The sequence below is a fragment of the Hylobates moloch genome, unplaced genomic scaffold, assembly GCF_009828535.3.
Source record: "Hylobates moloch isolate HMO894 unplaced genomic scaffold, HMol_V3 SCAFFOLD_11, whole genome shotgun sequence".
Taxonomy (NCBI): Eukaryota; Metazoa; Chordata; class Mammalia; order Primates; family Hylobatidae; genus Hylobates; species Hylobates moloch.
In genome coordinates, this window is record NW_026652286.1 from 77,223,309 (window position 1) to 77,246,519 (window position 23,211).

At 35.2% G+C, this 23,211-nt stretch overlaps 2 long non-coding RNA genes across 4 annotated transcripts in view; one reads left to right on the plus strand and one right to left on the minus strand.

Annotated features, from left to right (window-relative positions):
* Positions 1-23,211, plus strand: part of LOC131384598 (uncharacterized) — a 315,104-nt gene that overhangs the window by 194,818 nt on the left and 97,075 nt on the right. The window lies entirely within an intron of this gene.
* The window catches only part of LOC131384597 (uncharacterized), a 49,159-nt gene continuing 26,149 nt past the window's right edge, over positions 202-23,211 (minus strand). The window contains exons 2-5 of one of the 2 annotated variants that reach the window (XR_009215603.1): positions 11,530-11,675; positions 8,520-8,603; positions 6,397-8,424; positions 202-3,696 (exon numbers count right to left, since the gene is read on the minus strand). This is a non-coding gene — a long non-coding RNA (uncharacterized LOC131384597). Of the gene's footprint in view, positions 3,697-6,396; positions 8,425-8,519; positions 8,604-11,529; positions 11,676-23,211 lie in introns of those variants that run through there. The other variant, XR_009215602.1, reaches the window with a different exon arrangement.

Genomic DNA, 23,211 nt, shown 5'->3' on the forward strand with positions numbered 1-23,211 from the left:
GGAAGAAATAATATTGTCTTTTTATTTAAAATGATATTATGTGAAAATTCTCAAAGAATCAACAGAAATACTCAGAAGTAATGACAAATTTAACAAGGTTACAGGGCACAAAGTAAATACACGAAAGTCAAATGCTTTCCTGTATACCAGTAAGAAACATTCAGAATTTGAAATAAAAAAGTAAACCTTTTTTTTTTTTTTTTTTTTTTTGAAACGGAGTCTCGCTCTGTCTCCCAGGCTGGAGTGCAGTGGCGCGATCTCGGCTCACTGCAAGCTCCGCCTCCCAGGTTCACGCCATTCTCCTGCCTCAGCCTCTCCAAGTAGCTGGGACTACAGGCGCCCGCCACCATGCCCGGCTAATTTAGTAAACCTTTTAAATAACTTTTACAATAATACCAAAAAAGAAAAATACTTAGGCATAAACATCACGAAAATGTGTGGGTGTCATATGGAGAAAACTACAAAACTCTGATAAATCAAAAAAGATAAAAGTACATGAAGATATATTTCATCTTCATAGATTAGAATGTTCAGTATTGCTAAGATGTCACTTTCTCTCAACTTTGTCTGTAGATTCAACACAATCCCAATCAATATCTCAGCCAGGTATACTGGAGATATCGACAAACGTATTTCAAAGTTTATATGGAAAGGCAGAAAATCTAGAATTGCCAATACAATACTGAAGAAAATATAGTGTCCTGAAGAAAAACAAAGTTGAAGGATGTTACATAAAAACTAAAAATAAATAAATAAAAAAGGAATAAACCATGGACTTTTGCTAATAACTATGTATCAGTATTAGTCCATTAATTGTAACAATTATACTATAGTAATGTAAGATACTAATCATAGGAGAAATTGGGTGTGAGGTTCACAGAAACTTTTTGTAGTTTCTTTGCAAGTTTTTAGAAAATCTAAAACTGCTAAAAATAGTCTATTAATTATATTAAAATGAAGAAGAAATAAATACTTTTTTCAGGCAAAATAAAAAAACTTGAAAGAATTAATTATTGGCAGACTTACATAAAGGAAATGTTAAAAGAAGTTCTTCAGTTAAGAGAAGCATGAGATGTTAATTTTTAGACAAATTATGCAAGAAAGAGGATAATAATGTTGGCCAGTTGTGTTTTTATTATGTAAGTTATAGTTCATAGTAGTTAAAATTAGCTGCATTAGGCATTTTCTGCGTTTAAGAATCAAAGTTTAAATGGGAGTAATTTTAAAACGTCTTTGACGTAGGTTCCAAATCCCCTGCATTAATCCTTATGTTTTTCAAATTAATGACTTCTGCAAGTTTTGCAAACTCATTGGGGATAATTGAATCCTATTTGCATAGATATCAAAGCAGGTTGTCCTTGACTTGTTTTTGACAAGCTACTGACACTGATCGAAAGGAAGAAGGAGATAATTAAACAGAAAATAAAATGCCTCTTTTCTTAGAAGGCACAATGCTTGCTATGCAAAATAAATTATTATTCTTACTTAATTTGGGGAATAATAATTAACATTTAAAAAATTGGCAATTAGTTTTAAGTTGAGGAAAATTTTAAATGCTCTAGAGTATGTTAGTGTCAGACACTGTGAATCTAAGTGAAAATATTTTACTTGTGCATTCATTAGTGTCTTGGGGGAGAAGAGGAACAAGTCTCTTTTGTCAAAGAAAGAAATTTTTACCACCCTTTATAATAGTGCTGAGGAATAATACTAACAGAAGACTTTCGTTTTAACTTGTTTATTAAATCTACCTCTATGTAGACAAAGTGAAGTGGAAAATTTTCTTTAGAGAATACATTTGCTTGAATTAGTCATAATATTTTAGAAATTGTGTATTTTGTTGGGCAAACATACCACTTCATATCCCTAAAGAATAAATGTTTTCAAGGAATAGTACTGTTCTTTTGTCTAAAGCTAAATACAAAATAAAAACTATTAAAAAAAAAAAAGCACTTTCAACAAAACAGTGAAATTAGGGAGAGGAATACAAGGACTGACAGGGCTATCATACTATCTTTTCTCTCATCTTGCTCAGAATATTCTATAAGAAATACATCTTTAATATATTTACTTGGTCCTCACAGGGTGTGAGTGGGATTACAGGAGATGATATTATAATATATATAAATGCACTTTGATGACTCTTAATCATCCTTCAAGATCCAATATCACCTCCTCCATGTGGTCTCGTTTCTTTGGATGTCCCCAGCATTCCACTTGTTCCAACAAGACAACAAGAGACATATTGTATTCATTTGCCCATCCAAGTCCCCTGTACCCAATAGGTGCCCAGTAAATTTTGAATGTGAAAATCTCTCAGTATAAGACTAATGAGATTAGGGACTGTGTTTTATTAACTTTACACTTACTTAAATATTTTAAGTATATTATTTATAATAATAATATTATATTATAATATAATAATATTATAAATAAAATATATTTTAAATATTTTATTTATTACTGCTGTATCTCCAGCTCCTAGTATTTTCCTACACTTAATAGATGTTAAAAGATGCCTATTAAGTGGAAGAACCAGTGAAAAATTATAAAGGCTATAATGTGAGCGCATAATTATTATTACTAACTCAAATCCAAGTTTGCTGTGCTCCAAAGATCTTACCAGCTAACCTGTATTATTACCTATTATGTCTCTCATGCCTATCTCTGGTTCATTAACTCCAATCTTAAATTTTTATCACATACTTCCTAAATACCTTCTGGGTATTCTCCCAGCTTTACAGAGTAAAGACATATAAATTGAATTTCTATCTACATGTCTTCTTTTTGTTTTTGATAAGGAGACCTCAATTTATTTAATTATTCATCATTCCATGAGTTTTTTGGCTTTGTCCATTTTTTTTATGCCAACACTTTCTACTTACAGTCAAATCAGCTGAGGATATTTCCACATTCTCACTTCTGACCTTTTTCCATTCCTTCTGGAAATGTGTAGTTAAGGCCTCAAAATCTTTTATCCTGAACTTCTGTTAGTTTTTCTACTTGCTTTAATTTTCTTGGACTACTACGTGAATCTTGTACCTGTTCTCTCTGCTTCCAATTCCTTAACTACCCTTCCCAATTCAGTCTATTCTTTTAAAATACAAGCACACGTCATTTTTATTGTGCTTTGCTTTACTGTGCTTCACAAATATTTTGTTATTTACAAATCTAAGATTTATCATAATGCTACATCAAACAACACTATTGGTGCCATTTTTCCAACAGCATGTGCTTACTTCCTGTGTCTGCATTACATTTTGGTAATTTTCATAATATTTCAAACTTTTAAATTATTATTATATCTGTTATGATGAACTGCAATCAGTGATAGCTGGTGTTACTGTGTCCGGAATTGGTCGGTTCTTGGTCTCACTGATTTCAAGAACGAAGCTGCGGACCCTCGTGGTGCGTGTTACAGTTCTTAAAGGTGGCGCTTCTGGAGTTTGTTCCTTCTGATGTTCAGATGTGTTCAGAGTTTCTTCCTAATGGTGGGTTCGTGGTCTTGCTGGCTTCAGGAGTGAAGCTGCAGACCTTTGCAGTGAGTGTTACAGCTCTTAAGGTGGTGCATCTGGAGTTGATCGTTCCTCCCGTCCAGAGTTATTCATCCCTCCCAGTGGCTTCGTGGTCTCGCTGGCTTCAGGAGTGAAGCTGCAGACCTTCACAGTGAATGTTACAGCTCATAAACATGGCGCGGACCTACAGGGAGCAGCAGCAAGATTTATTGCGAAGAGCAAAAGAACAAAACTTCCACAGAGTGGAAGGGGACCCAAGCAGGTTGCCACTGCTGGCAACCTGCTTTTATTCCCTTATCTGGCCCCACCCACAACCTGCTGATTGGTCCATTTTACAGAGAGCTGATTGGTCCATTTTGACAGGGTGCTGATTGATGCATTTACAATCCCTGAGCTAGACACAGAGTGCTGATTGGTGTATTTACAATCCTCTAGCTAGACATAAAAGTTCTCCAAGTCCCCACTAGATTAGCTAGACACAGAGTGCTGATTGGTGCATTTACAATCATTTAGCTAGACATAAAAGTTCTCCAAGTCCCCACCAGATTAGCTAGATACAGAGCACTGATTGGTGCATTTACAAACCTTTAGCTAGACACAGAGTGCTGATTGGTGCATTTATAATCCTCTAGCTAGACATTAAAGTTCTCCAAGTCCCCACTAGATAAGCTAGACACAGAGTACTGATTGGTGCGTTTACAAACCTTTAGCTAGACACAGAGTGCTGACTGGTGCATTTACAATCCTCTAGCTAGACATAAAAGTTCTCTAAGTCCCCACCAGATTAGCTAGATACAGAGTGCTGATTGGTGCATCCACAAACCCCAAGCTAGACACAGTGCTAATTGATGCATATACAATCCTCCAGCTAGACATAAAAGTTTTCCAAAACCCCACCCGACTCAGGAGCCCAGCTGGCTTCACCTAGTGGATCCCACACCAGGGCCATGGGCAGAGCTGCCCGCCAGTCCTGTGCTGTGCGTCCGCGCTCCTCAGTCCTTGGGTGGTTGATGGAACTGGGTGCCGTGGAGCAGGGGGCAGTGCCCGCCGGGGAGGCTCCAGCTGCACGGGAACCACAGAGGAGCTCGGGCATGGTGGGCTGCAGGTCCCGAGCCCTGCCCCGCGGGGAGGCGGCTGGGGCCCAGCGAGAATTCGTGTGGCGCCGGCGGGCCAGCAGTGCGGGGGTACCTGGTGCACCCTCTGCAGCTGCTAGACCGGGTGCTAAGCCCCTCACTGCCTGGGGCCGGCTGCGCAAGTGTGGGGCCTGCCAACTCCACACCCACCTGGATCTCATGCTGGCCCACGAGCACCACATGCAGCCTGGGTTCCCACCTGTGCCTCTCCCTCCACACCTCCCTACAAGCAGAGGGAGCCGGCTCCGGCCTCGCCCAGCCCAGACAGGGGCTCCCACAGTGCAACGGTGGGCTGAAGGGCTCCTCAAGTGTGGCCCAAGTGGACGCCAAGGCCCAGGAGGTGCTGAGAGTGAGCGAGGGCTGCTACCATGTTGTCACCTCTCATTACTATTATAATTGTTTTGGGGCACCACGGATTGTGCCCTTAAAAGATGATAAGCTTAATTGATAAATGTTGTATCTGTTCTGACTTCTCCACTGACTGGCTGTTCCCACATCCCACTCCCTCTTCTCAGGCCTTCCTATTGTCCAAGACACAACAATACTGAAATTAGACCAAGTAAAAACCCTATAATGGCCACTAAGTGTTCATGTGAAAGGAAGAGTTGCACATCTCCCACTTTAATCAAAAGCTAGAAATGATTAAGCTTAGTAAGGAAGTTATGTTGAAACCTGAGACAGCCTGAAAGCTAGGATTTTGTGCCAGTTAGTCAAGTTGTAAATGCAAGGGAAAAGCTCTTGAATGAAATTAAAAGTGATACTCCAGTGAACACATGATGATTAAAAGGGGGAAACAGCCTTATTGTTGATACAGAAACACTTTTAGTGGTTTGGATAGAAGATTAAAACAGCCAACACATTCCCTTAAACCAAAACCTAATCCAGAGCAAGGCCGTAACTCTCTTCAATTCCATGAAGGCTAAGAGTGGTGGGAGAACTGCAGAAGAAATGTGTGAAGCTAGCTGAGGTTGGTTTATTAGGTTTTAGGGGAAAAAAGCCATTTCCATAACCTAAAAGTACAAGGTAAAGTGACAAGTGCTGACGTAGAAGCTGCAGCAAATTATCCAGAAGATTTATCTAAGATAATTGATGAAGGTGACTACACCAAAGAACAGATTTTCAATGTAGATGAAACAGCCTTCTCTTGGAAGCAGATGCAGTCTAGGAATTTCATAGCTAGAGAGGAGAAGCCAATGTCTGGCTTCAAAACTTCAAAAGATAGCCTGACTCTCTTTTTACAGGCTAAGCACCTGGTGACATTAAGTTGAAGCCAATGCTCATTTACCATTCTAAAAATACCAGGGCCCTTAAGAATTTATCATGCTCATTAGTGTATAACCTACTATTGTTGCTGGTCCATTTATAAGCCCTTTCTTGTTTTATTGAGTTATTATTTTTCCCCCCATTGCTATCCCTATTTAGCCTTTCAAGAGCAACTATTTTAAGAGGTTTAATATATAATCTTTTATTTGTATGTGTTTTCATCAAGCTATCATTATATAAAGGTATTGTGCTTTGGAACACATTCTGTCTTTTCCTTTTTCATTCAGTATTATGTTTTTTGCAGCATTATTACATTTCAGTGTGTGTAACTAGTCTGCCACTTCAAATGGCTACATCTTACTCTCAATCCACTATTTACACCACAGCCCGAGTAATCTTTAAAAATGCAAATCTGATCATGTCATGAAGCTGTTTAATATCTGTTGGTGATTTTTCATTTGACTTAGGATATATTCAAAACTTCTTACCATGTCTGTAAGGCCTTGCAGGATTTGGGCAGTGTCTGGTTAGTAAGTCTCATCCTTTGCCCTCTTCCGTTTGGTCTCTGTGTTTCCACCAGACTGGCCTGAACTTCCTCAAATCTGTTACACTTCCATTTTTGTTATTTACATCCAGCAATCTTTCTTCCTTCAAGTATCAGTCTAAATTTTGCTTCCTCAGACAAGTATTCCATGACTGGCCAATTAAATCAGAAGCTCAAGGTTTAAAAATTCTTTAACATTATTTACTTTTGGTTACACTTTATATAATCTTTACTTATATTTGTTTATGTGTTTAATTCTTTAATATTTATCTTACCCATTACCATGTCAGTTCCACAAAGGCTGGGGCCGGGTTTATTTGTTCCTCAGTCATTCTTGTTTCTACCTATGGGAAGCCCTCAATAAAAAAGTGTTCAATGATTTACATGGGAGAAGTGACTTAACCAAGGTCATAAAACTAATTAAAGTCAAATCCAGACAAGAACTCAGCATCTTTCTTCTTCCTGTGCTTGGCATTCTTTGAATGTATTGCCATTCTGTATTCTTATGTCCATTCCAGCTCTTTACACAATAGGTGCTCAATAACTACTTCAGAAAAACATAAAATAAGCAAAGAATGGAATTGTGGATTATATAGCTTTATATCTATGTCAAAGAGCTATTGGCTATTTTGTGAAATCTCCACAACTTTAAATTCATTGGTAAAATAGTTGTCATTGATATTCTTGTTAAGTTTATAAGTAGACATTACATTTTCTTTACGTTTTTTACCAGGTTGAAGACTGCTTCCTCTCATGTCATAAAGTCAGAGAGCCACATTGAGAAATGTCTGTTAAAATGTGTCTGTTAAAAATGTGTAGAAAATGTGTGTCTGTTAAAATGTGTAGAAAATTCTGTTAAAATGTGTAGCAGGCTAATTTTCAAACTGCAACTGAATAGAGAGAATCAATCTATGCATGTTCAGTTTGTGCTCATTTTAATAAGGAAAGAGACTGATGACCTCTCTACTTAAAAGAGGATGGGTGGATGCATGTTTTTAAGAATATTTCTTTTACGTCAGGAGAACTAGAATAATAACCTATCCTTCTTTCCAACTTGGTCTCTGCCTGAGCAGGTTTTATCAATGGACCTGTCACAATACTGAAATTGGGAGCTCTTGCTATGTTGTTTTGTAAATTTAATTATCTTCAATCCCTGCCATTTCAGCAAAGAAACAGACAAAAAAAGCTTTTAAAGAAGGTATCAAATAGCATTTTTAAATTCATTTTTTAGTGGTATCAGGGAAATTGCCATGTGTTCACCAAGTGATATAAATCTATATTACTCATTGAATCCATGCCTTGAAAACTAGAAATGATCTTTTTTTTCTGTTATACTAAAAAAGTTAAATAACTTAGAAAGTAATACTATTTTGACTATTGGCAGTACTGGTAGGTAAGTAAATAAAAAAAAAAAATAGCCCCATTTCAGTGTGACTGAAGGTGGCAGATCAATGAGACCTTTGTCCTGTTAGCCTGCCCTAGTATCTGATATTCTTCAAGCTGAGACTTAATTCTTTTGGTTTCAGGTACTGTATTTGTAAGATTCTCTCATTCACAAAATTCTATCAAATTTTCACATCATAACTCTGACATCACAGAGAAGTTATTAATACCCAATGATAGAAAAGAAAACTGAATCTCAACAATATTACATAATTCGTTCAAGAAATCACAGCAATGACTTGGGCCTTCTGACTTGAGTCTAGAGCCTTTCACCAACATCAAGTAGTACTAATGATATTTTACTGTAAGTATTTTAACTGGGGCTATTATGAGTTCATGTCCATTATCTCATTTCTTCTTTCTTCCATACAAATTTTTTTCAGACAACTTCTTGTTTATGTTGTTTTGTAAGCATCCCTTCCACCAGGTTCTGGCTTTGCTTTGTATGATTTATTTATTGGCTCCATCATGACCTCTCAGGGCACTTGGAAGATCCTGTTGTAAAGCTCTAAAGCTCTTGACAGTCTATCTCTTGGGATTCGAAAAAATTAAGAAGTCAACATTAGGTAAGATAAGAATAAAATTAAAGAAGAAAAAAGAGTATGCTGGGCCTTTGCCTCTGACCTCTGGGTAGTTTCAAAGATGAGTTCAGGGATAGAGTTGCAGCTGCAGATACGAACCAGGTCTTCAGAGAGGTGACAGAAAGAACTAAAGGGAGAGAGAGAAATGTAAGTTTGCATTAGTTGAAATTTTTTTAGTCACAGTGGCAATACCCCAATACCATAGTCTAAGCTAAAACAAGAGATTCACTGGATCATATCACAAGATGGAAAACCAGAGTGGGTTAGGGTAGATGGAAGCTAGCATAGGGACAGCTGTGGCCAGGGCCTTAAATGGCAGGATGGTGTCCACTTCTCATTTTTACTCTTATCTGTAGAGTATCTTACTCTACTCTTTTTTCTAATATTGCACAAGAGGAATGTAGAAGAGAGATTTTTTTAAATAGATCTCAGTTTTGGACTCAAGTTTCTTAACTGTATGAACAGAGATAAAAGGAATACTCTTTTCCCAACTAGAGTTTGCAACTTTTAGGAGAGGACTCTGATAGATCCATGTTCGGTCATACACCAATTCCTTGGACCCATCAACATGAACAGGTATGATGAGTTTTGTGTTAGACCAATTTGTAGCCAGGGAGGTAGGAAAAAGGGCTGGTACATTTATTGCCTTTTGGACCAAGTATAGGCTACAGAAAAGTAAGTATGCTATGCCAAGGGCTTGAAATTTATCCTACATGCATGGTTTATTTACTGGAACATTTAAAGTGGGAACATAATCAGCTTTACCTTTTAAAAAAACAATTCTGACAGCAATGTGAAGGATGAAATCGAGATTTTTAAGATAAGAGATAGGTGTCTTAGGATACTATTCTGCAAGGGTAGATTAGATGTAATGATGGCCAGGTGGGGTGGCTCATGCCTGTAATTCCAGCACTTTCAGCACTTTGAGAGGCCGAGGTGGGTGGATGGCTTGATCCCAGGATTTTGAGGCTAGCCTAGGCAATGTGGTGAAACCTTGTCTCTTCAAAAAATACAACAATTAGCCCAACATGGTGGCATGCACCTGTGGTCCCAGCTACTCGGGAGGCTGAGGTGAGGGGATCACTTGAGCCCAGGAGGTCAAGGCTGCAGTGAGCCATGATCATGCCACTGCACTCCAGCCTGAGAGTGAGAGTCTGTCTCAAAAAAAGAAAAAAGAAAAATGCAATGGTGATGATAATAAAGCCTTTAGCAGTGGTTGTACAGAGGAGTGGTTTGAAGATAGAATCTACAAGATTGTCAGGGCTTGAAAATGAAGAGTAGGAGGATAAGAGAAAGAAACAACTCTCATATTTCTAACTTGTGTGATCGCATGGATGACAGCATAGTTCACAATGCATGGAAAACATGAGGAAAAGCAGATTTGGCGACAATTTTTTTAAAAAATAAAATCTTCCCAATTTTAACGTCTGGATGACTGGGTAGGATTATAAGCTTTCCTGTGCCCAGAGAAAGAATGATATTAGTCATATTTTCCTTTGTCTTCAGAGTAATTGAGATCATTCAGCAGATAAAGTCTGGTCAAAGAGTAACTACAGACCTTTCAAAAGTGTCTGTGACCAGAGTATCATAAGGATAATGCTTTGATGGACAGACAGCCTCTTTCTCTCCAGTCATTGAACCTCAAATCTGTATCCTCCATGATTCCTTTGTCATAGAGATGCTAGTTCTTCAAATAATACATGCTTTTTTCTTTGCCCATATGTGTGTATATGCATAGGTGTGCGTTCATGCTAAATAACTGCACATGACTTTTAAAATCTTCTGCAAATGTTGAAGCAAAGAGTAGCAAGGGTGGGCATGGGAAATGTGTCTATAAGGACCTCAATGAAGAGCTTAGAAATTGCCCATGATCAGACATCTGAGATTCTGAAATGGTCTCAGACCTGATTTATATATTTATAGGTGGATATATTTACTCATGATGTTCTCCTGCTCATGCTATCACAGAATCTGTAACAATCACTTAGGTTTACCAGCAGTATAATGAGATCATCTTGACTTTGTTAAGTATTTCTCATTTTTAACTGGATCTCATTATCTTAAGCTATACAATGCATTTGTTTTTTCCCTCTCAGTATTTATACCCATAAATAATATGAAGAATGTTAGCACAAACTTCCTTAGCAACAGTTTTCATAAGCTACCCAGTATGATTTTGTAAGACTCTGACATTAAGCAGTCTCAGTTATTTTTATCTGGAGGATTTGTGTTTCTGAGTATCTCTCTTCTAGACCAGGGATTGGCAAACTATGGCCTATAGGCTATTTGTTTTTTTTTTTTTCTTTTTAATGTTTCATTGGAATACAACCATGCTCATTTTTTGTGTATTATTTATGGCTGTTTTAATGCTATTAATGGCAGAACTGAACAGTTTTTACAGAAACCAATTAGCCTGAAAAGCCTAAAATATTTACTAGCTCATCCTTTGTAGAAAAGATTTGCTGACCTCTGTTGTAAACTACAACTTGATAATAGGAGATCCTGATGATAACTAACATTCTCATATAAATGCATATAAGATTGAAATGATGAAATACTCTTTCTTTTTAAAAATTTCCCTCCTTTGGATATATACCCAGAAGTGGAATTGCTGGATCATACGGCAATTCTCTTTAGTATGTCAAAGAGATATCTGCACTTTTATGTTCTTTGAAGCACTAATCCCAATGACCAATATATGAAATCTACTGTAGTGTCCATCAACGGATGAATAGGTAAATAAATTATAGTCTATACACAATAGTATCAGAGATATACTATTCAGCTTGAAAAAAAGAAAGTTCTGTTCTTTGCAATAACGTGGTAGACCATGCTAAGTGAAATAAGCCAAACACTCATATGTGGAATCTAAAACAATGGAATTCATGGAAACAGAAAGCAGAATGGTGGTTACCAGACGCTGGGGATGGGGGAAACGGGAAGATGTTGGTCAAAGGGTACAAAATTTCTCTTAGATCTACTGAGCAATGAGTTAACTATAGTTAATAGTAATGTGTATTTCAAAATTGCTAAGTATTGAAAATATTTTCCACCTTCCTTCTCTCAGCTTCTTCATGCAATTCGAACTTTTCCATGATGTATACAACTTCCATTGAATTCGCTGCATCATCTTCACAGACATTGATATAAGTTGACTAACACCACCAGTATACATGTGTTTTAGAGGTGTTTAGGATTTCTTTGGAAAAATTGAAAAATAATAGGTCAGATTATGTTTCATCACTGTCCTATTTTTCTCTACAATGGAAAATTATTTTACCTTCATATCATTTTTGGGAAGAGCTAAAAATCCAAACATTTATGTTCAAGGGGTAACTCCTTTTTGCTATTCTCTGTGCTTTCTAATCTCAACTTATTTCTAAGGTAACAGAGATGTCATAATTATATCACCCTAACAAGCCAAATCTTTATCATATCGCTATGTCTGGCTGTGTCATTCCTAAGGTCATGACTCTGGACTGAAAGCACATTTAGTAATACAACATAAAATTTCTCATTCAGTACTTACCTTTACATAATCATGGTTCTTGTTTAGGCAAAATGTGCTCTCTTTATAGGAGAAAAAAATAAAAGTTAAAATAGAAATGCAAAGATTAAAAAAAATCCTTTGCTAAAACAGAGGAGAGAGAAACTAGTAGTCAGAATCTGAAAACATGGGGAAGAAGTTTCACATAGAGTTCTGGGGTCAGTTTGAATCCCAACTCTATGACTTACCAGCTGTGTGACCTATCTAAGATCCATTCTTTACCCGTAATGTGGGGATAATAATAGACCCTATTTAATCTAGTTTTAGAGTAGATTGTAAGAGTAATTGTACATGAGTCACAGCATAGAGCCTGACATTTAACAAGGGTCCGATAAAGGTTAGCCCTAATAATAGTAATAATAATACCTCCTTGTAAGAGTTCCTCATCTACTCTCAGGGAATAAATTATGTGCCAGGAGACACTGGAGCAACATCTGTATAGACACATTTATCTAGTGGGGGGCCGCATACTTAATGGTCTGTCAGAATGGATAGCTACACAAAAGGTTGACACAATGAGACCTGCCTAAACAGGAAGTGTGGGACAAACCTGACAGGGCTAGGGAAGACAGTCTCAGAAGTGATTAGCTCCACACTGTTTTTAATTACATGCACTCTCTTTAGTTAGAAAGATGATGTTATTAAGTAAGTAGAATAACTGTACTTAGAAAAAATTTCAAAAATGGCCACTGATTTATTTTAAAATAGGTGGATTACTGATAGTTTTATGAACATAAATTTAAAATATTTATTATATTTTATTGGAGATATTAATTTTAATAAATACATAAAGAAAAATCTTTTATATTTGAGGATTACCATTTAATTGATATTTCTTATTTCTCAACAATGACTAAATAATCTAAATGTATAGATCGTCTCAAATAATTAAACAATCACGGAAAAAAATAGTTGAAAAACCTCATCATCCCTGACTCCATAGAGCTTAGTCTAGTGATGGGGAAATACTTCAGTTGGATAATCATAAAAACAAATAAAATATTTAAGTGTTTAGTGTTTAGGAGTCATGTTACATGCTGCTGTCATCATGTGTAATAGTGGGATTTGGCCTTGTCATTCATTCAGTAACTATTTTAGAGCTTTTGCTCCTTGCCAGACATTGTTCTAGCTGCTTGAAATACCATAGTGAATAAGGCATACAGTTTTACTCTTATGGAAATTTTAACTAGCAGATGCTCAGAAAGGATAGGAAATATGTTGGAGGTTATATATTTAGAAAGTAGGAGATCCAAAATTCACACTTAGATCAATCCAATGCCAAAACCTATGTCATTAACCACTGTCATCTATTCTGTCTTCCCAATTTTATCTAAAGGCGGTTTAGTAAGTATTTGTCTTTTGTCTGTTTGTTTATCTGACCAACAAATGAACATCCTTCTCATATTGGAACATTTCCCACATTTTACGTGAGTCTTAATGCTAGGCAGAGGCTGCCTCTCACCATGGACACTGAAAAGCTAGATACTCCTTTTCTGAATCACCCATGAAGAAATGGGTTGGGCACAGTTAATAATTAATAAGCAAAATAAATAAAATAAAAAACAAAGCTGGAGGCATCACGTTACCCAAATTGAAACTATACTACACAGCTACAGTAACCCAAACAGCATGACACTGGTACAAAAACAGACATATAAACCAATGGAACATAATAGCCCAGAAATAAGACCACACACCTATGACCATCTGATCTTCAACTAAGCTGACAAAAACAAGCAGTGGGAAAAAGACTACCTATTCAAAAAATGGTGAGGGGATAACTGCCTGGCCATATGCAGAGGACTGAAGTTGGACCACTTCCTTATACCATATACAAAAATCAACTCAAGATGGATTAAAGACTTGAATGTAAAACCCCAAAGTATAAAAACCCTGGAAGACAACCTAGGCACTACCATCCTGGACATAGAAACGAGCAGAGATTTGATGACATAGATACCAAAGGCAATTGCAACAAAAGCAAAAATTGACAAATGGGATCTAATTAAACTAAAGAGCTTCTGCACAACAAAAGAAACTCTCAACAGAGTAAACAGACAAACTAAAACCTGAGAGAACATATTTGCAAACTATGCATCTGACAAAGTTCTAATATCAGCATCTATATGGAACTTAAACAAATTTACAAGGGAAAAAACAAACAACCTCATTAAAAAGTGTGCAAAGGCCATGAAAAGATACTTTTCAAAAGAAGACATACATGGAGCCAACAAGCATATGAAAAAAAGCTCAATATCACTGATCATTAGGGAAATGCAAATCAAACCACAAAGAGATATCATCTCACACAGGTCAGAGTGGCTATATAAAAAGTCAAAAAATAACTGATGCCAAGAAAAAGGAACGGTTATATACTGTTAGTGGGAGTGTAAATTAGTTCAACCATTGTGGAGAGCATTATGGTGATTCCTCAAAAAGCTAAAAGCGAGCTACCATTCAATCCGGCAACCCCATTAGTCAGTATATATCCAGAGGAATATAAATCATTCTACCATAAAGACAAATACACACAAATGTTATTGCAGAACTATCCACAATATAAAAGACATTAAATCCACCTAAATACTCATCAGTGACAGATTCAATAAAGAAAATGTGGTACATATACACTATGGAACACTATGCAGCCATAAAAAAGAATGAGATCATGTCTTTTGCAGGAACATGGATGGAGGTGGAGGCCATTATCCTTGACGAACTAACACAGGAAGAGAAAACCAAATACTGCATATTCTCAGTTATAGGTGGAAGATAAATGATACGAACTCCTGAACACAAAGAAGGGAACAACACACACTGGGGTCTACTTGAGGGTAGAGGGTGGGAGGAGGGAGAGGAGTGTAAAAAATAACCATTGGATATGAGGCTTAATACTCAGGTGATGAAATAATCTATACAACAAACCCCTCTGACACAAGTTTACTCATGTAACAAACCTGCACATGTACTCCCAAACCTAAAATAAAAGTTAACAAAAAGAAGAAAATAAAATATTAGAGTCCATTGAAAAATAAGAACACATTAGGTTTCAGAATGTATTATTTTGATTCTATTATTATTATTAAATCCTTCACTTTTCTCACTTGATATGTTCAGTAAAGCAATACAATTTCCAAATATCAGAAAAATGGACTTCACTCACTGCTATGGACTGAATATTTGTATCCCCCCAAATTCATGGGTTGAAATCTATTCCCCAAGGTGATAGTATTTGAAGGTGCAGCCTTTAGGAAGTGATCGATCATGAGAGTGAAATGCTTCTGGATGGGATCAGTGTCTTTATGAAAGAGATCCCAGGGAGCTCCCTCACCCCTTCTCCCCTCTGAGAACACAGAGAGAAGACAGCTATCTCTGAACTAGAAAGTAGGTTCTCACCACATATCCAATCTGTTATTGCCTTGATCTTGGACTTTCCAGCCTCCAGAGCTGTGGGAAATAAATCTGTGTTGTTCATAACCCCCTCCTCTTCCACCCAAAAAAGAAAGAAAGAAATGGATTGGGCAAATGGCTTCACCAATCCAGTAGGCTTACCCTGCATTTTAACTAGGTTTATATGTCTCAAAGGAAGGAATGTCTTTCAAAGGAGTGGCAGAGAACACACCTGGGATTCAGAGCTTGCAGCCATGGCACTGCAGTCTCTGGCTTGTAAAATTCAGCAGTGATGGTCTCAGTGGGCTGAATCTGTGCTGTGACCTTAACTCCCATTTTTTTACTATTTTCTGAGTATAATTCTCTTACCTTCCTGTTGATTGCTTAAATCATCGAGATTTATTTTCTATTGCTTGCAACCAAAAGCCCCAGCTGATTGTTTAGATTATTTCACCCCACACATTGACCTTTATTAATCAATAGCTGATTGGATGATAATGGAATGAAATTGCCATGTGATTTTGTGTAGTTCTGCAGAACTTCCTTCTTCATCTCCTTCGTTATAGAGAAAGGTAAACTAGCAACAATTGGAATACTGACAATGCCTTGGGGCCCATTATTGGTGGTATGGCAAAGATAATTCACATAGAATTTTTTGAGTCAAATTTAGCTTATTGAGAGATATGAATTGATTCAGCCAAAATGAATATCTACAAATATCTAGACCCTAATTGGTAGTATCTTAAAAAAAATGAAAAAACTGCATTCAACAACAAAACTGAGATATTATACTTTCTTTTTATCCTACTCCTGTTATTAGCCTTTATTTTCAATTTTTAATCTATATGATTTTAGATTTCTGAGTGAATATAAATATCAGTCAAAATATTAAATGAGTAGAAGTATGTCAAAATCTTTATGATCACCACATAAGCAAATGTTTGCAATGTGTTCATTTTTCAGAAAATTACTCTGGTATTGTATACCTACCAATCCAAAGAAACTGTCAATCAAGAAATGTGTTGATCCCCAAATCAGTAATTTTAACCAGGGAAGTTTTCTGTAATTTTAACCAGGGAAGTTTTTTTTATCACCACTGCAGTTGTTTTTGATGACCAATTAGTAAACCAATGTATGTCTTTCATGTAATTCATAAATAATTTCTGATTTTCTGAGCTTTCACTAATACAAATTTACTCAAATCTTTGTTGTTGTTGAAGTTTGTAAGAGTTTTGTTTTCTCCAACAGAAGTTTGTTAAATAGATGTATATTTGGCTAAATATATATTTTCTGTGATATTTATCCATGATAGAAATTATTTAAGGATGTGTTAATTGGTATATTTAATCACAGGAATACATTAACCATTCAGAAAAGGAAAATGATTCACCTGTCTACATTTTTTATTCTGTCCCCCTTTCAATTATTTCAAGGATACTAAAGAGCTTGGCTTCAGGACATTTAGGCATATGAATTAATGTTAATCAGTGGTAACCTATTAATCACCCAGGATTTATCATCTAATATATCTGGACATTTAAAAATATACAGATGTTTGCTCTTTGGTAAATGTATATCGAGCAATTTGAAAAAATTCCAAACAGATGTTTTTCTTTGAAGCCCGTATTACTATAAATAGATGTCTTTAATGCTCATCAAGTTTTATTGAGAAGCAAAATAATTTTCATATAAATATCAAATACAAATACAGTATAAAGAAATAAAAATGTACATCAGTGCTAAATATAGAATATAATTAAAAACCTATGTAAAACCATATCCCAATATTTTACAAGTTGAATTACCAATAGATGTTTTATGTCAATTCATTTTTGCCTAATTTATTTAGATACTCTCATTACTTATTACAAAGCAGCTCAATTTCAGTTTTTGTATTTATTTCTTTTGATGTATTTATATTTTTAACCTAGACTAGTATATCAAAATATATTACATTATATTGAACCTTAATTCTGGGTAACTTTCTGTGTCTCCGTTAAATTTTTTATAAGATAAAAGCTATTTGTACTAAATTTGTTTTAATGTTATACAAAAGAATTGGTGAAATCTTTTCAATCCAGGATTAGGGAGTGAGAACAAAGGAGTTCCAGGTAACTTCAACCTCTGGCCAATATGGATAGCATTCTCACTTTGACCTTTGCTAGTGCCTGAATGCTTGTGTCCACCCAAATTTGTATATTAAAACCTAATCCCAAATGTGAGAGTCTTTAGAGGTGTAGCCTTTGGGAGGTGATTAGGTCACGAGGATGGAGCCCTCATGCATGGGATTAGTGCCCTTATAAAAGAGGTGTCAGAGTATCCCTGGCTGCCTCTGCCATGTGAGGTTACAGAGAGAAGATGGCCATCTATGAACCAGGAAATGGGCACTTACCAGACACTGAATCTGCCAATGCTTTGATCTTAGACTTCCCAGACTGCAGAAAAGTGAGAAATAAATTTCTGTTGTTTACAAGCTGCTCTTGTAGTAGTTTGTTAAAGCAGTGCAAACAGACTAAGACAGCTTTCCTTTGATTAGGTTTTTCATTCTTTCTTATAAGATCTATAAATGAATGAAAGGCTCTTGTTTTCAGGTGCCATTGGAAGAGATTTAGTTACATTCCCTTCCACAAAGGGTGGAGCTAGTGATCCCCTGAAGTCTTAATAATTATTACCTTTCCTTCCTTTTCTATTATAGACACTACCACTGCTATAATTTGATATTTACATGCATTATTACGAATTGAAAATACCTACACATAGTTTATCACTTTGTATATTTAATAGTCTTACTATGTATTAGTTTTTATCTTCATTTTGTTTTATATATAAATAATATATAATATATTTATATATAAAACACATATATAAATAATATATATAATATATATAATATATTTATATGTAAAACATATATATAAATAATATATATAATATATTTATATATAAAACATATATATATATGTATATATATATTCCTGGGTTCAAGCAATTCTAATGCCTCAGCCTCCCATGTAGCTGGGATTACAGGCATGTACCACCATGCCTGGCTAATTTTTTGGATTTTTTTAATAGAGACAGAGTTTTACCATGTTGGCCAATCTGGTCTCAAACTCTTGGCCTCATGTGATCCATCCACCTTGGCCTCCCAAAGTGTTGGGATTATAGGCATGATCCACCACACCCGGCCTATCTTCATTTTATAGATAAGAACAATAAGAACCAAAGAATTTTAAGTAGCACATAATGGCTCATTACATTACTCTGCAATGAAAAAGCTAGCTCCATAACCTCTGACCCCAAGATGAGTGGTCTTTCTAGTGCATGCTAACATCTCACTATTAGTTATGATGCTTATAAAAATCATTTATTGAGCCAAACCCCTATATTTTATACCATGATAAAACTCACATGAAATCCATGGTCATTTTCATTACACTATGCCACCAGGTAATATGGATTTAAGTTTGACTGTGAAATATAAAAAAAAAATGTTGCTTTCTAGATATTTGAAGAATGATAAGGGCAAGGTGGAAGCATGTTTGTTGTATTATAAGTCAAGAATCCAATTTAATTGAAGTCTCTGAGATGAAAATAGACCCCTTACTACTGTTTACTTGCAGCCTTTTCTCAAATTGCCTTCTTATGCGTGGAAGCCAATTTCAGCCTCTTTCTCAATCATTTTAAGAGTACATACAGGAATATGGAGTAACAATGCTATGCAGTTGAATTGCATTTTACAAGTTTTAAGCAGTTTGATCTGATAGAATTCTGTCAAGTTGGAGGGGGGGCAGATTTTATAAATCTAATTTTAGAGATTAAAAACTAGAATTAGGGAAGGAAATAGCCCAAGTACACAAACATCCTGAACAAACAAATTTGAGGTTAGGACTGTTTTCACGACAGTCTGGTCTGCATTTCTTCTATTCTACTGTCTCACTCTGCCCCAACACTGCCAGTGAAGACCATCATAATGCTCCTGACAGGTGGCATATTGTGATAGCAGCGTGGCAACAACAGCATTTTCTTCAGTTCTGTTTCAGAAAGCACATACTGTCTGCATACTTTTAGAAGGCTTTCCTCCATTCTTCATTGGACATTGCACAGTCAAGCAATGAAAATTCCTTACAATAAAAACCCAAATTCTAATTCTACAGTAATACACAAAATAAATGCTTTCCAGGAGATAAATGTTCAGAAAAGAGAAACTGGTACTTCAAGGGACCGAGTGCTGTTTTGTGCCACTACTAGATTTAACTCTCACCCTGTATCACCATTGGACTGTTCTAATTAGTGTAGTGGAAAATGCCATCATAACAGTTATCCCAACTTAGGACCAGGAGACAGAACACGTACCTTGAAGCAAAAATATGCAAGTTGGGAAAGATGCTGACACTGGCCATGTCTGCGCTCAAGAATAGTTTGACTGTTACTGAGTGAATTGCATGTATGAGTTGACAAGAAGTGATTTCAGTCACTTTTCTATGAGACAGATAATATGGGAAACAAAACAATTTTGTATCCTTAAAGGAAGAAAGATTCATAAGAAAAGAAGGAAATTATAAGCTGTAAAGGAGAGCTCAAATTATATGTAACAACATACTAATGAAAATGAATAGACATTATGTTTCCAAAGAATCTTCAGAGACAAATGACATCTTCAAATTAAATTTGGATACTAAAAAGGGATGCTTGTTGAATTGCATGTTATTTAAGTGTCAATTGTGCGTTAGATCATAAGCGAAATATTACTTAAGACAATTGGCTTGGAGGTGTGATCATCTCTAAAACTCTGAAAGCTCAATGAATGTGACACATTGTATAACTAGGCAAGTGCATCCTAATAATAATCATAGGCAGGTATCTGACTTTATACCCTTTTTTATCTGAAATATTTTACATATGCATGAACATTTATCCACATATTTAAAATTAAAGAGATAAAATGCTGTTAATAGTCATACTGGTTATCTGAATTTTTAAAAACAGAATACTAATTTTAAAAAAGAAACATCTGGCCTAGAAAATGACTATATTCAGCACTAGGAAAATTCTTGTAATCATGTTGTAGAAATTTAAATTCTACTTCGGACATTTTAAATGTTGTACTTCAATGACACTTCACTGCCCAAGTAACTATGTGCTCATGTTTCTTGGCTGGATATTCATGGTCTTCCATAACTTTACCCCAACCTATCTTCTTATCTAATTTCCCATAAGTTTCCATCTCATATTCCCTGTTTTCTATTCATAATGAATTTTTCTTTTCCAAGTTTTATTCATGCTTTCCCCACTGCCTAAATGCCTTGTCCCTATTCTGAGTGCCTACATTTGATCCTTCCTTTAAGTCTCAATTCAAATGCTACCTCCTTAAATTATTTTCTACTTCCAAGTAAGCATGGGTCACCCATTCAACCCTAATTACAGACATCTGCAGGAGATTGCAGTAACAATAGCCTTCTGTGAACATATTTCCGTGTCTTACTGTGTAACAGAATAGGCAATGACTCTAGGAATTGGTGACTTACAGAGGAAGACGTTTTACTGATGAATGAACATATTTTATCAGGCTGAAAACAACTATTCTGAAAGTGCTTCTGTTTACTGAGTAATTTTTTACATCTCAAGTACTCTGAGGTAAAAGTTTAAAGAGACAGTTTCTACATTTATATGCACAGCAATTCATTTTAGAGAGATGCAGGTTGACATTACATTTGTATTAGATATATTTGTTTTGTTAATGATGACTAAATCCTTAGTTTTTTTTTTTTTTCTGTAAAATATTTAAGTGTCTTTTGGTTGCCATGTCAAAGACCTGTATCAGATTTCAACATCTCAAAAATCTGATGATCCACAGAACATATTGTTCAGCTATATGAGACATCCACTCTAATTGTTTTTTTTTGAAATCCATAGACTAACAATAAACTTTAAAATGTAACTTCATTAAAATTAAAGGTGATATTTGATGTTTTCTTGGTTAGAGGATCCTAGGCATATATTCATTCATTCAACAAATACTGGTTGAATATCTCTTTTCCTTAATATTGTGGAAACTCAGGGAAAATCTACTTTACTTGAAGAAATATCCATTTAAGATAATATATTTTTAAATAGGTATCTGACATTACCTCATGTAAGGTGATTTATAATCTTGTTAACACAAATAAAATGCTCCAAGCCTTGTGCTAATACTTGACCCAAAATAATTTATTTTATCTTCTACTGAAACTTGCTTACCCACAAAATAAGGAGTGAAAGAAATTATTGCAGTTATCATTTTTTTCAATGAGCTTTTAGTGAGTACTTGCTAAATACTTATAATTACTTATAATAAATATTTTAATAATAATTACTTCTATGTTTTAGGACTGTTGTCCTCTGAGATACAAAGAAAAGTTATATAAAGTTCTATCCTCAAAAGCTTACAGTCCAGTGGAGAAAAATATTATCTAAAGTCAATATAATCCTTTACTGATTTTATATATATATATATATATATTCTATATATATTCTATATATATATTCTATATATATATTCTATATATATTTTCTATATATATTCTATATAATTCTATATATATATCTATATATATATTCTATATATATTCTATATACTATATATATACTATATCTATATATATATATATTCTATATATATATTTTATATATATTTCTATATATATTTCTATATATATATTTCTATAATATTTCTATATATATTTCCTATATATATATTCTATATATATTTCTATATATTTCTATATTTCATATATTCTATATATATATATTCTATATATATTACTTATTTGTTATTAGTACTATTTTTAGATAAGAAAATTGAGTTTTAAGAGTCAAGTTACTGGTCCAAAGTTATAGATTAATGCAATGGCAAAACCTATATTTATACTGAAGTCTTATGACTATGAGTCAGAGGCACTACCTATTACAGATTTGACCTTCCATTAACGGATAGTGGAAGCCCTAAGGAAATTAAAGTCTATCTTCTCTCTGATTCTTGAGTTTGGAAACTATTACAGCAACAATGACATGTGTTTTCAGTACTGTTTTCAAGGGTTCTCTTTATCTTTTCAATTTGATCGATTGCATGTTTCATAGCTTTTCAGGTCGGAAAAAAGAATCAATGTGCTGCTCCTCTAAAAATTCTGTAAAACTGCAAGGCACTAGGTGCAGGCCCAGAATCAATTACAAAAGGGAGCCCAAAATCAGACAGGTAGCTGGGAGATATTACTAATTAATGTATATTATCTTTTGTTATCTGAAATGGCTATGCCTAAGTGTTAACCAAACTTTCTTGTGGGTACAGAGTTCAGTTCATTTTAATAGGTCTAAGTCCACTCAGTCTTCCAGCACCAAAATTCCCATTTATTTTTCAAGGGCAATAACTAATGGTTCCAGTAAGAATGTTAAAGAAAATGCTTGTTTTGGAAACTTATGACTGATAGACAAGTAAAACTAATTTGAAGAAGACAAACTTTCCATACTATACCACAAAATATGTATTAGAAATAAACTTGAGTCAATAGGGCTAACTAGCCTAAATTTAGAGAGTGACAGATTTCAGCTCACAAGAAGAAATTTTTCTACCAACTGTAACCCACCATGAATAGAACAAGCTGACTCTGAAGTAGTGAGGTTCTTATGTCTAGATGTTCCAATAAAAGCTATGTGAAAATGTTTTAGTTTCAGAGAGGGTCCCTATGTATGGTAGGATATTGAAATAGATGATCTTGAATTTTCCTTCCATCCCACTTTTCTAACACGATTCCTAGTTTGACTC